The sequence below is a fragment of the Passer montanus genome, unplaced genomic scaffold (genome assembly GCF_014805655.1).
Source record: "Passer montanus isolate IOZ18808 unplaced genomic scaffold, ASM1480565v1 scaffold8, whole genome shotgun sequence".
Lineage (NCBI taxonomy): Eukaryota > Metazoa > Chordata > Aves > Passeriformes > Passeridae > Passer > Passer montanus.
This window is the reverse complement of record NW_024373256.1, coordinates 16,211,271-16,233,574: the sequence shown is the minus strand read 5'-3', so window position 1 is coordinate 16,233,574 and position 22,304 is coordinate 16,211,271. Positions and strand designations below refer to the sequence as shown.

Below are 22,304 nucleotides of genomic sequence, written 5' to 3'. Positions count from 1 at the left end.
ACATGCCACCGTGAACAACCATCTCCTGTGCAGCCGAGGTTTCCTTTGTATGTAAATGTCATGGTATTCCCTTGCCAGTCTGCCACAGTTTCGCCATCCTGAGAATTAAATCTCTAGCCCCGCCCCGTACAACCAGTTTGATTCATATACTTTATAGAAGTCTATATTTTATCGGCACGAATTACTAACTATATCCCTAACACCTGAGACTGAGATCTTGTTGATAGAAAATCCAGAAAAACAAGAGGAAGCATATACCAGGAGAGATTGCCTGTTTTCAGATAGAAAATTAAATCTATTAAATCAGGAAAAAAAAATGGCACAAGAAGGTCAGTAGCAGGAGAATACTACTTCTAGTGAGCTTTCTGTAAAACTTACATTAAAATTACAATTATCTGCATAAGTTTTTATGAGAGGACTAAACCCAGGACTCCCAAGAGTTCTGGAAAATAACAAAAGTGCTATTGTTTTGCAATAAATTTACAGCCAAGGCAAAATGTTAGGATGATACATTTATGGATGCAAAAGTGAAGAAACAAGGTAATAGTTCAAATGAAAATCAGAATGATTGAGCATCTATAAATTCAAGTTAATTATTAAAATGAATGAGATTTGACAGAACATAAGAGGCCCAATAGCCAGGAGATAATACTAAACTAGATATCCTAACAAGGTTGCCCTGGATAGCCAAGCAAATTGAATTCTATTTGCCATCTGTATAGCAGTTGTCTTCTGTTAAGTGGGCAGTTTTCCTTATCTCTTCCACAACCACTCCTTCCTCTGGGGAGACATCTGCTGATAACAGGCCATTGAATGTCACTGATAAGAACTATAGCATCCCCTTGTGAGATGCTCCGCCCAGAGGGAGGTGCCAAGCATTCTACCCAGATATAATCTGGAGATTCTGGAATAGTAACACAGTTTCTCCACTGGATTTCCCAGACTGACAGCAGCTGCCTCTTCTTCTACTGGGTCTTTAGAGGAAGACTGCATCTTTCTACAGTATCCCTGCTCCAACATAAGCACACCTGACACTCCAGGAGGACTGCAGCAACCATTTTGATTGGACTGCTACCAGCAGCCTGGGTTTCAGGTTGTGTTCTGACTCGGTCAGTGTTGTTTTGCTTTACTGCATTGTTTATTTTATCTTCTTATTTTCTTTCCTAATAAAGAACTGTTATTCCTGCTCCCATATTTTTGATCGAGAGCCCCTTAATTTAAAATTTATAGTAATTTGGAGGGAGGGGCTTTACATTTTTCCATTTCAGAGGAGGCTCCTGCCTTCCTTAGCAGACACCTGTCTTTCCAAACCAAGACAAAGGTAGAACCTAAGGTAAATCTTGAGTAAACCAGCTTCTGACAAACATGCTCCAGAATTTACAAGCCATCATGTATCCTCCTCCTCCTCAAAGGGTTTCTTCAAGGATTGTTTCCATACATTGTGTTCAGAATCGCTTGTCTTACTTGTCAGCTAATTGATTTTTCTTATAAAATATTAGTCTCCTTCCTTGAAGCAATAATGGAAGAAGTACGCTAGTCCTCTATGTAGTTTGGTCTGGTTCTTGTGCCATAATTGCTGTAAGTAGATGAGGTTTCTGATGCACTGTTGCTTCTTCGGTTTTAATTTTTTTGCTCTCCTTCCTCTATTTCCCATGCAAAAGCCCACACCTCATCTACTCCATCAGGCTTGTTACTACATACAGGATGGTAATAGCAACACTCTGATGGAAAATGCTATTGTTCAAGGTTCAGACTGACATCCCAAATGGTTTCTGGATCATAGGTTTTTAATCAGTCATGTCTATTCGATCCAATTTTCTCTTGGGAAGTTCTCACAACAGTACAGATACCAGAGTTGCTGAAGTGCAAATTGAGGAGGAAGTATTAAACCTGGCCATCTTCACAAAATTAATGGATGAAGCACCTGAAATATTTTTATGCCTGTCCCTTTCCTCACTAAAAACAGCCTAGGGATTCTTCTAGACACGAGGTAGTCTGAATCTGTACAGACATTCATGTAACCATTACAAATCCCTCATGAGTATCTGACCTCTCCATCACTAGACCTGTATCCTCATTCTAACTAAGGGCTTAGAAATTAAACTCACTACCAATCTATATTCCAGGTCACTTAGGAGCTAGTGCTAAAAAGGGGGAAAAAGAGTAAAATTCAAAAACTAAGGTAATTTTATACAAGAAATTCACACAGCCTGTTATCCAAGGATTGAAAGGAGGGAGGGGGCAATATGTCATAAATGTGAAAAAAACCCCATATATTTACATACATGTAACATGGAACATAATGCAATATATATAATGATAGATACCCCCATATGCATACACAATATATACAGAAAATATTTCAAAAAAAATAGATATAGATATAGATATATAGAAAAATGTTTCTGGAGGAAAAAATTGGAAGTGTGTGTCCAGACGGAATATGCAAATAAAACCAGTAAATAACTCCAAGCCATTATTTACGTTGCAGGATGCTGATACATTTTTCCTATTCATCCCTTTGGCACCACAGTAAGTTCTAGCCAGCATATTTTTTATAAGAACTGTAGTTCGAACACAGATTCCTGAAGTGGACACAAACACCAGCAGTGGCACAAACATAGGTTAGAAGCTCTACAAAGCTTGGCACAGAACAGGGCCCTGTTCTTCAAAGCACTGCTGGAACACCCCCCCACTTGAGACATGCAGATCACTGGAAAAGCTCTAAAGCTCTAACACTAGTTTTCAAATCAATCACACACAGGACATACATTGTTTTATGTAAATATATATAAACTATACAAATTTATCTTGTATAGTTTATTGAAATATATTTTGTATAGATACAAAATTTCCAAAATTTATACATGTATAAAAGCATATACATCTATATAAATGTTATTGTTATCCAGATACTTTTATTTTTCCTAATTGCTATTATAAAACCGTCTTGTTTAGCCAAAAGAATTCCTTTCAGGGTCTGGTTCAAAGTGTAACTGGGTCTAGCTGGGAAAGTGTTTTTTTTGTCCACAGCAACTGATGCAGTGCTATGTTCAGGCTGGTGAGGAGAACAGGATTGGTCACACAGCCACATATTCTTTAGCTGACCAGAGACATCCCTTGCCATCTCGCATTATATCCAATTAAGATGGTGGGAGGTTTTTCCAAGGTAACCATGGTGATCATTGCTTGGGAGCAGGTGGACATTAGTCCGTTAATGGTCAGTGATTGCTTGTGCATGACTTGCTGTGTGCTTTCCCTTGATTTTTGCTCCCTTTAACATATGTAGGAGACCACAGTTTGGGCATTGCCCTGGGAAGAAGTTCCTGAGAGTTCAGGGTGAGAAACTGAAACATTTTCCCAAAGTTCTCCACTGTTCTATGTAAATCTAGCCTTGTCATTCAAATGGTAATCACTCCCCTATTCTAGAAATCTCTGTAGTCCCTGTTCATCCATTGGCCTCTGTTCAAAACCACTCCCTTCTCTGTTCCCCATTGGCTCTGGTGGTGTCACTCCTTCCCAGCTCTCCCCTTCTCCCCTAACTCTATTGGTTTGTTTGTACCCCAACCCCTCCCACTCTCCCCCGGTTATATACCTCGTCCCCTCTCTGCTTGGGGCTCTTAGTGCCTTGTGGCTGAGTGTCCTGTGGTTCTCTGGGAGAGATCTGTACCCTCTCTCCCCAGCTCCTTCATCCTGAGACCCTTCAACTGTGGTTGTGGATCTTCTAGCCTGTCCTACCCTCCACCTCACCTGGACCCTACCTTCCCTGGACCTTCTACTATTCCTGCAATAAAACCCAGTTTAATTCCTGGAGTCAAGAGCCCTCCTTCATTCTCTGGTCGAGTGTGCATTTACTCCATCCGGGCCTGAGTGTAAGGTGGGCTGGGGGAGCTGGTTGTCCGGACCAGGAGGGGATCACTCTCGGGAAGGCAGTCACCCCGACAGCACCTACTCAGGGGTTTCCGCAACTTATTTATATTCTGTATCTCAACCTACGAGGCTTTGTGGATTTTTTCTTGACTTTTGTCCTGTTGTGCTTTGTCTTGGTTTGAAAAGACAGGTGTCTGCTAAGGAAGGCAGGAGCCTCTCTTGAAATGGAAAATGTCAACCCCCTTCCTCCAAATAATTTTTAAGTTAAGGGCTTTCAGACAAAGATATGGGAGTAGGAATAACAGGTCTGTATTAGGAAAAATAAAAATGCAGTAATACAAAAATACACTGACAGAGTCAGAACAGGACCTGACACCCCTGTGGGTCAGGGTGGTGGCAGCAGTCCCATTCCACGGTGGCTCAGCCATCCTGCAGTGCCAGCGGTGGTTCTGTTGAAGCAGTGATCCTGGAGAAGGGTGGAGTTTTCCTCTGAAGGTCCAGGGGTGGTATAGATGGACCTGGTCTTCTTCTGGGGATGGCTGTGGTGTTCCAAATCTCAGAGTATATCCAGGTAGGAATGCTTGGCTCCTCCCCTGGGCGGAGCATCTCCCAATAGGATGTTGGACTTTTATCAGCCACGCATTGACACTCAATGTCCCCATTAACAGAAGAGATCTCTTGGAGGGAGGGTGGGTCTGGAAGAGATAAAGAAAATACACGCCCCCCAGCCACAATTTGCATTTGCAACCTAAGACACCCTTCCAGTTATCTTCTCCATCCCACTGGGATGCGTGAGCAGGTGAGTGGGGGCTCTGTCTGCCTAGCACAGCCAGGTAAGGACATGGGTTGGCAGCATGAAGCATCCTCCTAACATAAGACAATAATGCTGTTTTAGCATCCTCCACACCTGCAGATCAAGGAAAGGGGAAATTATAGGGTAGGGCAAAATAAAAACTGCATGGTAGCAGAAGTGATGTCAAAAGCAACAGCATTTATAAAAATAGACTTTTCACAAGTCAGTTACTCCTAAAATTATTCTTGAACTATTTTCAGTAGATGTTGAAAAACTTTTGTTTAACATTATATTTCTTTCTGTGTGTGAATCTTTGATCCACTGACACAAGTGAGTGGGAAAAAACTCCTGAGTTTGCAAATCCTGCTGCCGGTCCTGAGGGACAGACTTCCACGTCATAATCTTGCTCATGTATTTCCCGTCATGATTAAGACCAGGTAGTGCACTGGCCTGCAAAGATGCCATTAAGGGGTTTGCCTTATTGATGACTCTTCATGCCTTATTTGGCTAGGAAATCCTCTTCAAATGGAAAGAGAAATATTCTTGCCCTTTCAATAATACATGGGCTTGGAGTGTGGGATGCATTGTTTTCCCTTGTCATTGGTTTGCTCCCGTGATAATGAAGAACGTGTAATTAACACTTAGCTGGTTTCTGTTGATTCATTTGTGCAGTGCTCCCTTCTCCCTTCAGAGAGCTCTTCTCCATGTCTTATATAAGACAGTTCCCAGAACACACCTCTAGAGATGCCTTTTCCCCCAGAACATTGTATTTTGGACTCCTGACTGTAGCAGGCCTAGGGCCTGCGAGGCCTTGGCGGTCAGGAGGCCTGAGCTAGGAAATGCCAAGTCAGCATGACTGGACCCTAGCAGCCTCTCTCTTCCTCCTTTGGACCCTGCTTATCTCCCTGTAAGCCCATAGGTCACTTCCCCTGACCCTTACTATTGGACAGTTTTCAAAACCCCTATAGGGTATAAAAACCCCTGATTCTGCCTGGTTCGGCAGAAGAGCTGTCACTGGGAACCTTCGCGGAACACCCGAATAAAGAATCCTGCGGAGCCCCACACGGCCTTCTCCTCTCTCTCCCTGCGTCTGCTGCTGCGGCACCTAGCAAGCTACGACCTGAAATCACTGAGCTGATCTTCACTAAGAGCTGAAAATCACTATAGCTTGCTTAGGTGGCCTGAGCTCCCGCTGAGCTATCCTGGCTCTGGCAACCCACTGGGCACATCCCAGTAGGGAGCGGCCATGATACCTGACCACTTTACAATGTATTAAAACCAGTTTCTTCTGTACTGCGGTTCCCACTCTGTATTTACCACCCGATTCCTTCCTTTCATGTGGGTGGTCTTATTTCTCTTATGAAATTCTCTGACTGAGGTCTGTTCCTCTAATTTATCTTACCATTTCAACTCCTTTCCCCTCAGCATCCCCCAGCCTCTTCCTGTTGTGGCTAAAGCTTGGGGGAGGCCTGGCCCCAGGCTGTCTGTGGGGCTCTGCCGTGGGCTGCAGCTCAGCCATGGTGGCAGCAGTGGAGCAAGTGAACATAGAGGGCGGGGGGAGGCTGCAGGTTGAGCTGGGCCCCCTGCACCCAAGGCCTGGCTGGGGCTTGGTGGGACCCACAGGAAGGACGTGATGGGAGGGTGAGGAAGGTTCACTCTATCTCCACCTCCTACAGGTTTGCCATACTGCTCTTTAACTAGCTTTTCACCTTCGGCCCCTGCTTTGACATCCCCAGTGTCCTCCAGGGCGTGAGTGCCAGGGGTTGGTTTTGGGGGTACATGCTGGGCCTCTGTCCAGGCCATGTGAAAAGGGGCTGAACCAGCAAAACAGAGGCATTGGCAGTGGAGTTTCCAAACCTTTTCCTGTGGTGTCGCTACTGGAGTCATATTCCAGGGTCTTACCTCCCAGATGCTGGGGTTGAGGGGTTTTTACAGGCATATCCACTGTGGAGATGTATGAGCCAGGGCAAGCCGTGAGGGGTTTGGGCTTTCTCTGCTGCCAGGATAATTGGGAATGTAACAGCTGCCCTTGCTCAATGGCTGTCAGCTCGCCGTCTCCAGACTAAAAAAGGCCAGTCAGGACTTTGCACCACTGCACATAGGAGACCCGTAGCATTGACCATCAGTACCTGCCCTGGGCGACAGTGGTCAAGAAGAGGCACTGGAGGTAGGCGTGAGGAAAGTTCTTCTCAGTCTCCAGATCCAAACCTCCTGACACTGCAGGCATTACTTCACATGTTTGCTGACCCAGAGACAGAGATGTGCAGGGTGATTGGAGGATGACTCTGTCTTGTAAAAACTAGTTACAGCCTCAGATGATGGAAAATGTTATTGTTCAAGGTTCAAACCCACTTCCCAGCAGATTGCTGGGAATTCTGCAGAGATGCCAGAGTGTCACAGCTTAATTTCTGAACACCTGACAAATTCTTCCTTGACTCATTTTCCTTTAATGTCTGCATTTAGTTCCATGTCTCCTGAGACGATTTGCCTCACATGTGCCGTCTTCTGGCAGGTCAGTGTCAGTAGGTGGAGAGCCACCATCCTGTTCCCTGTGTGTCTCAGTAGCCAGGGCAGAATAACTAGATCTTGCGAGTTGGTTGTTTTGTTTTGTTTTTTAATTTGAATACAGTCAATCCTTAATATTCAAACAGTGAATTCCAGGCTAAATTAGGTGCCGTTTGTTATTGTAAACATGAGCTTGCCCCCCAAAAAATAGGTCAGTATTATGTCATGTTTTGTAACCAAGGTAAGTTTGTAGGGTAGCAAAACAAAACCATATTTTTCTGTTACTTGTACTGTGCAAACAGAGTTTTTATCTGATGACACTTTTGACATATTTTTACTCTCGTGAATTTAGCCTCTCCCTGTCTCACACCAATGGTACCGCAGTAGTTGGAGCAGATGAGATGAAGACTTGCACTGAAACACTTCATTCTAGAGAGCTGCTTCCCCGCATCCTCAGATATTTCTGCTGCAGCAGATCTGCAGTGTTGTGAGTACAAGGACCATATAAAAAAACACACCTAATTAATATAATATTTCTCTTGTGCTTATTTGAGATGTTTAGCTTGTGCCTGCTGGTGTGAAGACCTAGAACTCATCTTTTAATGCAGATGGATTTTCAGTAGCTGGAAGATTCTTTGGGGGGGGGTTTCCTGATCATGTGGTGTTGAGGAGATCTTGCTTTTCAGTAGCTGTGTTGGTTTTGCACGGCATATTTTTTTGGTAGTGGGGGAGCCACAGAGATGGCTTCTGCTGGAAGCTTCCACCATGCCCAGCAGAGCCAATCCCTGATGACTCTGAAGATGGACATGCCAAGGCTGGGCCATGTGAGATGATGGTAATGCCTCTGTGATAACTTAAGAAACTGTGATAATTTAAGAAAAAATCAAAACAATGTGGGGCATGGTTTTTTCTAGCCAAAGAGGAGGAGGTGAGAACATGTGAGGGGAACACCAAGGTCAGTGAAGAAGGAGGGGGGAGGAGGTGCTCCAGGTGCTGGAGCTGAGATTCTTCTGCAGGCCGTGGTGATGACCGTGGTGAAGCAGGCTGTCCTCCTGCAGCCCGTGGGAATCCAGGGGGGATGCAGAGATCCACCTGCAGCCTGTGGGGGTCCATGGGGATGCAGAGATCCACCCACAGCCCATGGGGATCCAGGGGGATGCAGAGATCCACCCGCAGGCCATGGGGATCCACATGGATGCAGAGATCCACCCGCAGCCTGTGCAGGAGGTGCCCAGGCCAGAGCAGCTGGGTACTGGAGGAGGCTGTGAGCAGCCTGTCCCTGGAGGGCTGCACCCCCTGGAAGAGTGACCTATGCTGCAGCAGTTTGGGGAGCACTGCTTGCCTGTGGGAGGGGCTCATGTTGCAGCAGGTCTCAGGGAGCTGCTGCTTGTGAGATTGGAACCACACTGGAAAGTTCACGGAGAACTGTCTCCTGTGGGAGGGACCCCATGGCATTGCAGGGGAAGAAAACCTCGGGTGATGAACTGACCAAACCTCCCAGCCCTGTTTCCCTGCACTGTCGGTGGGAAGGAGGGAGGGGTTGGGGGGAAAAGGTGTTTTTAAGGACTTAATTTACTTCTCATTCTCCTCATCTGATTTTGTAAGTAATAAATTAAATTTGTACTTCTAAGTTGAGCCTGTTTTGCCTTTGGAGTGTTTTTTTCCCCGGTCCTTATCTCAACTCATGAAGACTCCATTACATTTTTCTCTCCTCTGCCCAGCTGGGGCAGGGGAGGGTGAGTGAGCGACTTTCATGGGTGCCTGGCATTTGGCCAGTGTCAAACCACAACAGCAGTTAATGTTGTTAAATCATGCCAGGTCTACCAGTTTCCTATTCTTCAGCAAATGCTTTAGAACTATGAATTAATGCAGACTAATGCTAAGTTTCATATGTACATGTTGCTTAAGACTTTATACTATGGAATGAGGAGTCAGATCAAGATGAACTATAGCCAAGAAACTAAGGGATCAGATAAAGCTGATGGTGCAGCCTCCTGGCTTTGCTTCTGGACTGAAATGTGTATAAAAGTGCTGAGCTCCTGCTGCCACTGCCACAAGAAGGGAAAGGGAAGCTATGCTGTGCCAGTGGCCAGTCATTTCCCATTTGACAAGGGCTGGCTTTCGGGGAGAAGACACAAGCCCCCTAATGGCTGACTGGTCATGGAAGTGGGAACTGAGCAGAAGAAACAGAAATCTAGCAGGGAAGAACTTCATGTTTAAAGGCATACATGAGTTTTTGTCTGTATCTACACCTCACAAATGCTTTGTGACTTGTACAGAACTTAACCTCGATGGAACTCACCATAACAGCATCAGGTGTAATGGCACAGTGGACTGTGTGGAAGGCTTGTGAATGACCCCAGCTCAGTAAAACCTGCTGTATGCAATCTATGCTTGAACGTGAGTCACTTTGCTCTAGCTTTAGGAGTGGGTGTTTTGGTAGTTGCTTCCAGGCAGTGAGATGCACATTTTTGTTCTGGTTTTCTCCAGAAATGCGGTAGTGGTTATTCTGGCTGGATTCCTGATTGATACACTGGGAAATTGCTGTCAGTTCTGGGATTCAATTCAATCAATTCTTGTATTGAAGTGGAATGTTAGGCTGCCCTTTCAACGCGTTCAAATAATTCAAAGGGATGATTAAAGATTCCACTGTAGTAACACCACAGAGGTGTGAAGGATAAGGATAATTTTGTGTGTGGGTGTGATGGTCAGCTGAGCAACTGAGACATTCACCCTTTGACCACTGACTTACCCTGAATTGACACAGCACGGCAGTAATCACACTTTTTGCTGCCACAGACGTGACAGAGACTACTATTACATGTTTTTGATGGGACAAACTGACAAAGCAGGATTCTGCTCCCAGCTGTGGCATTTGCTCTGGTGTTTGCTAAAAGCTAAAACCCAGCAGTCCCAGCAAATGCAAACTTTGTGTATCTCTTTCTGCTGTGTCTTAGGTTTCAAATGCAAGATGTGGCTGGGGGCGTGTATTCTATTGCCATCTGTCAGAGGTGGGGCAGTTATCTTCTGTTAATTGGGCCACCTGTTAAACCGGGGTGGGGGGGGGGGGGGCAGTTTTTTTTTTCTCTTCCAGACCCTCCCTCCCTCCAAGAGATCTCTTCTGTTAATGGGGACATTGAGTGTCAATGCGTGGCTGATAAAAGTCCAACATCCTATTGGGAGATGCTCCGCCCAGGGGAGGAGCCAAGCATTCCTACCTGGATATACTCTGAGATTTGGAACACCACAGCCATCCCCAGAAGAAGACCAGGTCCATCTATACCACCCCTGGACCTTCAGAGGAAAACTCCACCCTTCTCCAGGATCACTGCTTCAACAGAACCACCGCTGGCACTGCAGGATGGCTGAGCCACCGTGGAATGGGACTGCTGCCACCACCCTGACCCACAGGGGTGTCAGGTCCTGTTCTGACTCTGTCAGTGTATTTTTGTATTACTGCATTTTTATTTTTCCTAATACAGACCTGTTATTCCTACTCCCATATCTTTGTCTGAAAGCCCTTAACTTAAAAATTATTTGGAGGAAGGGGGTTGACATTTTCCATTTCAAGAGAGGCTCCTGCCTTCCTTAGCAGACACCTGTCTTTTCAAACCAAGACACGCTGTTAAAGAGGGAGTCGGGGGTGATTCTTTTCCATAGATTTCTCAGACTTAAATAAAGTGCAAATGGGACAATATTATATCTGAGAACCGTTTGTTGGTAAAGGAGAGTTCCTACCGAAGAGGATAGAAATGCGAGCAGAGAGGGAAAAAGAGAGACAGAGAAAGAAACAGAAGACAGGGACAGTGTTACCGTAAGAACCCCAGCGCTCTGTCAGCAGCAGCATGGCAATTGGTGTTGCGTGTTGCAAGGCACGGCGAGTTGCGTGGCTCTAGTGGAGGCTCGGCGCGGCTTTCAAAGCGGCAGCGTGCCTCCGGTGTCGGCTGCAAGCCGCAGCGAGGCTTGCGCAGCTCTTGTGAATGGCTGGGTGCAAGCTGGCTACGGGCTGGTCGCCACGGCTTGGCACTGCGGCGGGTATGCTCGCAGCCGGGTGCAAGCGGCGGCAGCCGCTGCTGCGCCCAGGAAACACGGCGGGGGCGGCTGGCTGCGGCGGCTCCTGCTCCACTGGGGAGGCAGCGGAGCACGAGGTCGTCGTGGCGATGATCTGGTTCATGGAAATGGTGAAGCAGGGCAAAAGCAGGTGTGGACAGGGAAGCAGGACCACCAGGATGAAAAACCGAGCGGGGGAGGGAGCCAAACCGACCCTACAGATGAGCTCCCGCTTCCTCCAAGAAACCCATAGAATAATGGAACTCGTTGAGTCGCAGTCAACTGCTTTTATCTGCTAAAGCTCCTCCCATAGCCCGATTTCCTGAGCATTCTTCCCAGGCACCCGGGCATTTGTCCCACCGGCAAGTGTGGGGGAGGGGGATGTGGCTCACAGCCCGATCGTGGAAGCTTCCCCTGCCCAGACTGGCTGCCGGGCAAAGCCTTTCCGGGGACAGGACTGCCACCACATGTACAGCCCTTAGAGGAATCTTTCATATAATGTGTAACATATATTGAGCCATAAATAAAAATCAGATTAGTCCCTCTCACTCGGTATCACAGAGGTAAATGTCTTAGGAGAGAGAGGCACAGCGATCATGTTTTCTAGGTCATAGCCTGGAATGGAGCTCAGGACGCAGTCAGAGACTACAGAGTTCAGAGTTCTCTTGTGAGTCCCCTGCCACTTACCTGCCCCTCTAACCTCCCACCATTGATAATATCATTATTTTGATGATTGCCAAGTCATTTTATAAAGAGACCAGTCTTTACAAAATTGAAAGCGGAGAGTAAACTGATGAGGTTTATTGGTGTGTTTTGAGGTTGTTTAGCTTTTTAACACAGAATGCCTTTGTCCTGAGTTAAGCATGTCTGTTGAGGTTTGTGCATTTTTTTCTGTTTCTTCCTAGCTGGTGTTTTTGCTTTCTCTTTTCTCACTGTGCTGGGATCCCCCATCTTTGCTTTAGGCTTACACTTCAAGGGCTTGCCATACCTCCTCCCAATGATGTTAATGGCTCTTTGGTTCTGGGAATGGGTCACTTAGTAGTAACGAATTCACATTCATATATTTTCATATTTACATCTCACAAAAGGGTCATGATATATTTTTGCCTTCTAGAACCTTGTCTTACCAGTTGGCTTCACCTGCTCTTCCCCAGTGACTTGTGTTGTTGGCAGATTACTGCTCCTTGACTTAATGCATGCTGAAATGTTTAAGTCTTCCCCTCTAACAAGTTTGTCCATCTCTCAAAGGACACTCTTTCTCTCAAAAGGGTGGGCACTGACGTGATTTCTCTGCCTTTGAAATTATTTTTGCTTGTCTTATAGGACAGATGACTTCACCTCCCATGCCCCTGCATGATTTAGTACATTTTTTAATGGACTGTGAGGCTAGCACATACCTTCTCTGGCAACATGCCTCCTCTTGGTATGCATAGAATAACTTGCAGTCTGAGCTCTCCAGCTTGACAGAGATGTTGCTTCTGCACCATGCTGTTGGTCAAGCTTGTCTGTTCAAGAGAGGATTTTTCTCTTGTGTAGGTTGTGCAAAATCGTTATCACAACTTTCTGGTTCAAGGGGAAGGAGCTGGCACTGACATTTGGATTGACTCTGTCTTTCTCCCGTCTTGGGAATGTCCTGAATTTCTTCTTCACCCAGCAGTTTGAGACAAAGTTTGGAATGCAGTGGTCACTCTGGGGAGGTGAATTCTTTTGGTGTTTTCTAGACCCAGGCCAGTTTGTTTTGTCCAATGATTAAAAGAACCTGAAAGAGGTAGTGAGGTAAGCAGGAAGTGGCACATATTTTCTAGTTTTTACTGTTGCTTTCTGTGTGCAATGAGTGTTGTTTTCTGCACTGATGCCAGAAAACCTGCTCTGTCTAGTGTCAGCCTGACAGTTTTGTTTTCTTGACATATTTTAACATCTGCAGTGACAGACAGTCAGTTCTTAATATAGGAGTACTCCCATGGAATAAACTTTAGAGTGAAAGAGACAGGAATGAAATGTGTTTGTTACTCTGTACTGTGGCCAACAGAACCTGCTGATTCTGCAGCAGTGTCTGTACTTGTCCCAGCAGAAGATGTCTTGCACATGGCTGATTGAAATCACATGTTTATATTACTGTGAGAAGAACCTGAATTGCACATTTCTTAGTGTAAATCTGTTCTAGGGCTTGTATCTTTAGAAGATTTGAGCTTCTCTCCTCTTTGTGGTGCAGTGAGACAAGATCTGTCTCAAGTGGAAGGAAAGGGTTAAACAGCACATGAGTAGTCTACTGGAATGGTGATGTTAGGGAAACTTGCCTCAGTGATTATAGAAAAGCGTTGTTTACAAAACAAGGCAGGATAAGCCATCATCCACAGAAAAGAGATTAATCTCTTGCAGAAGTTGAAACTGATTAGTGTCCTCTGATTACAGGTCTCTGAGAGAAAGTTGTGGTGGGCATGGGGTGTCACATCCTGTCTGACATTTAGTTTTGTGCTCAGGCAGCATTTGCAAGTACAGCACAGTGACTTCTGTCAATACTTCTGTGTCAATACTCCTGTCAGTGAAGGGGTCAATACATCAGACAAAGTGAGCATTCATCTCAGAAGCTGTTTTGGCTCTTTGGAAAAAAAAAAAAGTGTACAGAACTCCTTCTGAGAAGGATATCTGCAGCAGATGACCACTGTAAAACTTATTTTGGCGTAGGCAGCATAACCAGACTCACTACTCTGGAGCTGCTTGTGCTCACAGACCAGATGCTGGGGTAACTGCAGCAGGTCACACCAATGAAGAGGCACAGCCTGGTTCACTTTACAGCTGTGATATGCCTCCCCTGTTCTGGGGACCAGGGAAGTTTCCCAATGCTTTTATCTTGGGATTCCCTTTGCTTTTATCTTGGTTTTATTGCACAGTTCTACTGCAGGTCAGGAGCATTCTAGCCACAGGCCAGCTGAGCTCTGCCTGAGACTCTGGTGGCTTTAGCCTTACTGGCCCCAGGCAGTCCTGCAGCCATGGAAGCTCAGTGGGCAGAGCTCAGGGATTGTGACAGGGTGGTGCAATGTGAAGGGTCCTACTCTGTTTTAAGAGAATCCAGCCTTAGGAGTCATGGAGAATTCAGCATTTGACATGCAGTGGGTTTTGTCATTCAGTGTGTCCCACTCCCAGGAATTTCCAACACCTCTTGTTTTTCCCAGGGAGCTTGCTCTGTGTGCTGGGGTTTGTTTCTGCCCTCACAGTGTATTTGATAAAGTGGGTAGCTGGGCTTGGATGGTGTTACGCAGCAAGAAACCAAAAAAGTGATACATGGTTTTTTATCATGTCTGTCCTGGAAATCCCAGATGGAGGAGCACTGCCACCAGACTGTAGGGAAGGCTGCAGCAACAGGAGCCAGTCCTGGCCAGAAGAGGGCATTTGCACCCCTTGGTTCAACCCTGCAGAGCAGTGCTGAAGAGATCGCATCTCTGAGCCAGCAGCGGAGAGTTCCCTGCCTAGAGCCTTCCAGAGAGCTCAGGTAGTATTCAGAATGGCAGTAGCTTTCTGAGCCAGTTACTTTTCACGGTAGGTGGCTCAGAGGAGCATTCTGTGCTAGCTGGTAGCCTCCCTCTGAATTGCTTTCTGGTTCACAGGATCTAGGATAGGAAATAGCTAATCTGGGCAGTCTCTTGCCAGCCCTTATCTTCAATGACTCCTTGCATTGTATCTAGGAACAAGCATTACGAGCAACTTTGGTCTGCAATTTTTATGCACCTTAATCTATTAGATGGCTTCTTTCTCATGACAGTACTCTCAAATGGTTTCTGTAGTTGTGTTGTGACTCCTGTTTATACTGCACCTTTCTGCTGTGTTTCACTTAAGGATGTGCAGTGGATTCTTAACAGAGCCTGCTCAAAATAGTCTCTTGCAGCCAGAACATTTATGAAAATAAGAAAGCTTTTTTTGTTTTTTTTTACTGGATAGTGCTACAGAAGGAATGTTTTAGAGTACATCTCAAATTTGACTTAGAGGTATATGAACTGCCTTTTATTTCCCTTTAACCTGCCATTACTTCTTAAATCTCTTGTGCCCTTCAGTGGCTTGCAGAAAGTGACACTGGTGTCAAGCTGGGCTATTTTCTTGGGGAGTGAGGGCACATCTTGTCTTTGCAGCAGATTCAGGACCTTCCCCTTCCCTACTGGCTCCTGGTCCTCACCATCATGTTCTCCTAAAACTGCATCTTCCCCTTGGTGGCAGACACCAGGTACTGTTCTATGGCTGTGGCCCACTGACTGACATGAGTCGACAGCGCCTTGCAGGCCTCTGTTTTGGAGTGACTAGGAAATACAGGGGTAATAGGCTTCTTCCTTCCACTTGTGAAATGTGAAGAAACATGCCTTTGACACCTAAAGGTTTGAGAGTTCTTAGACCTTTCTTTCCCTTCATAGATGAGAGAAGCTTCTGGAAGACTGCAAAAATATCTTGAAGGAAAATGATTCATTCAATATTTAAAGCTTCAAGCACTGCCAAAGGAGGATCAGAAGGATTTGGGAGAAGGGGAAGAAATATTCCATTTAAAAAACAGCCCATAGACTTTTCACCTTTGTGATAGACCAGTAAAGTGGGTGTCTCCTGAGTTGGGTGGGGTGTCAACACCACAGCCTTGGGGCAGCTCTGTCCTGCAGCGGGTGCATTCTGCTGTGTCTGGAATATAACTGGGCTTGCCCAGCCTGGGTTTGTAGAAGAGGAAGCCTTTGAATCTGGTGAAAGCTTCAGACTTCCTTTTTAATTCCTGCTTTTGCTTAAAAGAAAGAAGCAACCTGACTATCTAAATTGAGACTCCTGCTTCTGTTCTGGGGCTCTGCCACAGACTTCTTTTGCTGCTTTGTTGCCCTTTGTGGATGATGTAGCAGCTTCGGTCACATTATGAGAATGAACTTTTGTATTAGGTAAGGCCTGCAGTAAAATAAATAAAAATAAATAACATTATTTTGGTAGTATTTCATTAGTGATTTGAAAAAGGCCACTGTGAAATCAGGAGGGAAGAAATGTCATCAGCATGACAACTGATGGGAAGCAGCCATATAGATAGCCAAATCAAATTTAAGTAGATACAAGTTCTTTAAATAAACCTCTGTGAAAGCTGGTTACTGAAAGACTGTGAAGTCGATAAAAAATTTGAGGAAGTTTAATGAAATTTCTGCATGTCCCTAATAAAACCGAAAGGCTGGTTTTGACAAGGTTTTTTTGGTGTTGCTGGTTGTTTTGGTGTTGTGGGGTTTTTTTTTTTGTTTTGTTTATTTTATTTTTTTTATGTAACCAGATCTTCTAAAAGGAATTTCCTGTACACTTCCTAGTATTTCTTAAATGCAGATGTTCAATATAAATTTTTCTTGCTGCTAGATTATTTTTAAACCATGGTCCTGCCCCTCAGCATTCATCCCCTTGAACTGATAAGGCTTTTATTTTTGCCTCTTAAAAAAGGATGTCAAAACTTCACCCATGTAGTATGGACATGCAACGGCACACTGCTGCTGTGAGCTGTGCTGATATAGGAAATACACGCTCCACTTTAACCTGCAGTTTCACTCTGCACTTGCAGAAGTGTCTTGAAAATGTCTGAAAATACCAGCTCCTCTGTGGTGGACATTGATTAAAAAGAAAGTAAACCATCAAAGGCTTGGCACTACAAACCAGACAGAATCAAGCTTGTTTACAAGTCCTCTCATTCAAACCCTTCCTGCCCATATGCTTGTGCTCAAACTTACTTTCTATCAAAATAACCAGATCAAGAATACTAATTATTTTATTTTCTTGGCTTCATTTTATTTTTAGCAAGTTTATCCAGGATAAATACTCTGGTTAAAATCAGCAGGCAGCCACTTACATTTCTGGGGAAGTATATGAAAGCTCCCTCATTCTCTCTGCAGCAGTTGGCATATTAATTGTGAGTACTCAAAACATGAAGCACTCGCTGATAACTGATTCCTGATTTTTTTAAATGTCTGCTACAGCCCCCTCAAACAGAATTTCACCTGTTGTCGCTGAACAAGGAGTCCTTTATATCCTTGCAAACTGCAAGATGAACCTTAACCTGACTTAAATTACAAGTTACATTCACTGGTTTTTACCTCTGTCCTGTAATTGTACTACAGTAGCATCAACCCATGGTATATGGCTGTGTATTTTGGGAAGTCTGAGACAGAAACAGAAAGGACTGGGATAAGCTTTGCAAGTAGATGGGAAAAGACAATCTGCATGCAATCAGGCCCTGTTTTGTCAAATAGCTTCCGTTCCTTATTTCCATAATTATGATGGTATAATGATGTTTTCCCTTCCCCTTTATTAAAACCTGGGGTTTCACTTGAGTACCGGACACCTAGTAACACTTCAGTCTCAGTTCAGAGGTATGCAAGAGGTAGAACAGTTGGTCTGCTACACTGCCAACAGCCAGGAAATGCCGTGTCACTGCCACTCCCGCCAGCCCACTTTGCATAGCCCCGTGTGCCACTAGGACCCATGGGAAGCAGGGGCCCCTGGAAGAGGCTTTGCATTCATTCCCTTCACCACGACTATGCTGGACTGAGAGGTGTCCTTCCTGTTGTCTGTGGCATGCTGACTCTGCCAGTCTTCACTCTCCTGGCATTCACATCTGTGCCCCTGCTGGTCTCTACCATCTGGCTGGGCATCACTTACTCCTTTGCTACTGTGAGTTCTCAACTGTAGCTGGGTGTATTGTGGCTACACTCCTACATCTGGATGACATATTACTGCTGCCCTGGTTTCCTGATGAGCAGGTTTCACAGCCACAGTTTGAAGTCACTGGCTCTGCAAGCCTGACATGTCTGCTTAGTAAACAAATAACCCTAAAGAATCAACATGGAGCAGAAGGCAGAGCACAGAGCAAACAGGGTTTGAACATCTCCATGGATGGAGACTCTGCAGCATCTCTGGGCCACCTGTCCCAGTGTCTGACCTGTCACAGGAAAAATGTACATCCTTGTGTTCAGATGGAATTCTGTGTGGTTTCTCTTGTGCTAATTCCCTCATGTCCAAAATAAGAGTCTCGCCCCCTCATCCTTGCTTCCTCCCAGCAGGTACTCCCAGAACCTTCTTGAGCACCCCAGCTCTCTCAGCCCCATCTCCTGTGACAGATGCTCTAGTCCCTTTATCACTTTTGTGGCCCATCACTGCATTCTCTAAATCACATCTGTCTTGTACTAGGGAGGCCACAACTGCACACAGTACTCCATGTAAGGCCTCATCAGTATTTTAACACACCTGGCAAATCAGGCTCCTGTTAGACTGTGGCTTCAAAATATCCTTAGGCCTCCACTTACTGCACTACTCTTCAGTGCTGAAATCCTGCACTTGCAGTTTTTCAGAGGAAAAATCCCCTGATGAATTTCCAGTTGTAATTATGAAAAACCACATGCAGCAGGGCTGTAAACTAATGTTGAAGCCTTGCAAACAGAAGAAAAAAATATGTGTTCAGAACCGATTTGTGTGTTAATACCCTGGCTTAAAAGCAGTGACTTCAGCCTGGCCTGCTGAAGCCATCACATTTCTTAGTTTATGCCATGTGATGCAGCAGCTAAACACAAAGGGGGTTGGTGCTGTAACAAGTGCTGGGATAACCACTCAAAGTCCTGTACTTAGTCCTTCATGGGAGAAGCTCGCTCAAAAGCCAGACACTCCTCTTTGACATCCCACAATCTACCTCCAAATTACTAGAAAAGAAACATCACTCTTCTGTTTTGAACAAGAGTTGTGACATACTTTCCTTAAAGTCTGCCAATGGTTAACAAGATTCTCACTGGTGTAGCACCAAAGCTTCACTGCCTGTTCTGCTGGGTGTCACTGGGAAGCATTCCTCTCCCTCTCTTGTGTTCACTGCCTCTATGGAGAACTTCTGTTGGCTAGAGAGGGTTTTATAGAAACCATCTAGCAAAGATCCTTGCACTTGCTTACAAAAGCCCTCTCACAGAATCTGAAGATGTGGGGACATCCTGGTGACCTTTGGCTCTCTTGCACAAAGACTATCTTCAAAGTGGGAGGACTCTTCTGCAGCCTCTCAGAGGCAGAGTTCTTCTGGACAGGCTGCTCCTATCTTTCAGCTCAGATGGATAAAGCTCAAAGCTGATGTAAGAGTAGGGAGGGAGATGATGACCCTTCCTTGAACAGTACCTGCTCACCTCTTCTGGGTACATGATAGCTTACTCTTAACTCAGCTTTTTTCAGTAATGGTCCCCTGATGACCAGGAAGCCACCTTCACTTTGCCTGTCTTCCCCATTTTTGCTGGACACCTGCAGCTGGGATACCAGAGCTCAGCTCTGAGCTTTTAGAAGGGAAATTACATGGCTCTCATACTTTGATTGAGTTTGTCATGGAAATGAAAGGGTGGCATTCACAGAGGTCAACATGCTGCAAGAAATGGAAGGAAACAATCAGGTGGGGTTTTTTTTAACTTTTGTACAGTTGCACTGATCATGATTTTGGGTAACTGAAACCCCCACCCCTTACACTGTCCCCAGCCTAACACAATCTGGGCCTTAACATTTAAGCTGCACATATTCTCTGGCAGAACATTGTTCTTGCCAAAGACACAGTGGATTGATACTCATAAAATACAGACTAAAGCCTGAAAGTGGACATTAGTTCAGGCAGCTCACACTTGGACTTGTGTTGCCCTTCATGCCCAAGTGCATGCTCCCAGCAGCCAGGACATTAAACATTGGCACAGTAGAGCACACATTTATGCAAGTCTATGGGACAAGACAGTGCAGAAAAAGCCATTATCTTTATGATCTTCATGAAGAACCTGGCATAATGATAAGTTCCCATTACTTCAACAGGCCCCTGTGCTTGATACACTTGGACACAGAGCAATCCGTGGTTTTGTCTTAAGTGGCACATAGCACACACCCAAGCAGCAGCAGAGGAGTGGTCACGGAGAAGCCAAAGGCAGCACAGCTACTATTTCAAATATTTGTATATGTAGGAGGGAGGAGGAAAGCAGTGGGTAAGAATTAGAAGGCAGCTGGACCTAGAGAGGCTGATAAGTAAAGCAAATTCCTGCATTCTCGCTTGGCTACGGAGAGTATTTTGATCTGCTTGAGGAAGAGGTTGTCCTGCTAGCAATATAAGGAACTTGAAAAAAAGGGAAAGCCAATTCAAGATGAGAGTGTCTTAATTCCCAGAAGCAAGGTAAAACTACAAAAATAATCAGGGCTACTAATTTAGCCCAATAATTTAAATCTCTTTAATTTAAATTGGTGAGTAGCCTATTCCTGCTCACCAACTACGTTCAGAGGGAGGAGTGGTGACTGGGCATAGCCTAGGCAGCCAGCTTAGCCTGCTGGGAGGCTTCTAGGCATCAGTTTTTGGTCAGCAATGAATTGTTACCCAGTCCACTCCTTGCACAGCTGATAACCAGTAATGACAGAAACAGCTTACATGTGACCAAATCTCCCCATGTCAGGATGTTGTGATCTGTCTTTGCTCCTTAAGAAACAATGGAAAATTCCAGCCTCGATTGACATTTAATCCATCACCTTTTTCAAAGTGAAGTGATACATGGTATCAGCAGAGCTTCAAGCTGAAATTCAACAGGAGACACATCAGGGCCTTGGACAAATCGCTGGGTGGCCAACTCCACCACACAATCACCCAGACAGCCAAGACACTTGGGCATCCATACACCAGTGTGACCATATTGTACATAAGCAACTCTGACAGCCTTCCAGGGAACATACTGCAGCAGTTACTCATTTAGTGCTTAAATAATTGTCTCCACACATCACTACTTTATGTATCTTCTCTCACTAGACAAGCCCTAGGAATGTACTTTGGATATTCCAAGTCTGATTAGCCTGTATAAATAATTAAAAAAAACTCACAGTAATGCTGCTTAAAACACCAACAGAGAGGACATTAATCTTCCTCATTGAGAGTGCAATGTAGGATGCGATGCAGTGATGCAGCAGAGGGACAGTATCAGACCGTGCTTGCTTAAAAGGTTTTGCACAGTAGCCAGCAGTCTTCACAGGGTAACACATGCATGATCTGGGTTAATTGGCACACATGGGGATCAGGAGTGATGACACACTGCAGCTGGGCAGTTCACTAGAGCCGTGAGGTCTTGTACAGGACAGACATGGTGACCTATTTAGGAACTAAGCAACACATATGCCTAGAACCACACATGAGTCATGAAAGCATGCTAGTTCTCTTTTAACCACTTCCTAAGCTAAGCTCGCTATGGACACCATAATTTTCCTTCCCAAACTGAAGCAGCAACTCTGATAACATTCTATACCAAGTGTTTAGCTACAAACCAGCAGTTTTGGGGAAAGCCATGAGGTAACACACACAGTTGGAAACTGGAGTTGTACTGCAGTCTACTGTTGGCTGCAGCTCAAAGGAAAAACAGTACTTCATTGCCAATGTGCTATCAAGGACATTGCCACATTCCCACACTGTGCAGATCCCACCCAAATTGTACATACTTCAGAGGAGAGTTCTGAACTGTAAATGGCCAAACACAGAAGTTACTGTAGGAGTGAGAGCTGGCCAAGAGGCTCTGAGAGCATCACAGCCTGGAAGTTCAGGGATGAATGCCACACACACAACATCCTGGCTGAGAGGTCACTGTGTCCAGCTCACCCAGATTTGCAATGTCAGTAGCTGGAGCTCCCTCCTCTGTCAGCCAAGGCAGTCTGGCACATGAAAGGTGTTTTATGCACTCACTAGAAACACACAAGTGAGCGTATGACTTCTCCACATAAAGAATATCCCTCACTCAAGGGGAATTACTATCTTTTTCTACAAATAGCTTTAACTATTTAAAATATTTGAATATTTAATTCTATTTACAATATTGTGAAGAACATAACAGAATACCAGTGTGGTACAGAACATTCCGGAATGTTGCCCACAAAAGGCATTAAACTGAGCTCTTGCTACTGTACTACCCCTCCCAGGGATAAGAGGTGTCTGTACCTCTTATCTTTCTACATGGGCAGCCTTGGGCAGGATGTCACAGCTCCTGAGCACAGTCCCATGTACAGAAGGCCTGAAAATATATGTGCCGTTTTTCCCATTTCAGACCATAAAATTCACCAGTGCATCTAT

The 22,304-nt window shown here is 45.1% G+C and overlaps 1 pseudogene; it reads left to right on the top strand.

Annotated features, from left to right (window-relative positions):
- The first annotated feature begins 5,086 nt into the window (after positions 1-5,086).
- Positions 5,087-22,210, top strand: LOC120512994 (annotated as a pseudogene).
- Positions 22,211-22,304: the final 94 nt, after the last annotated feature.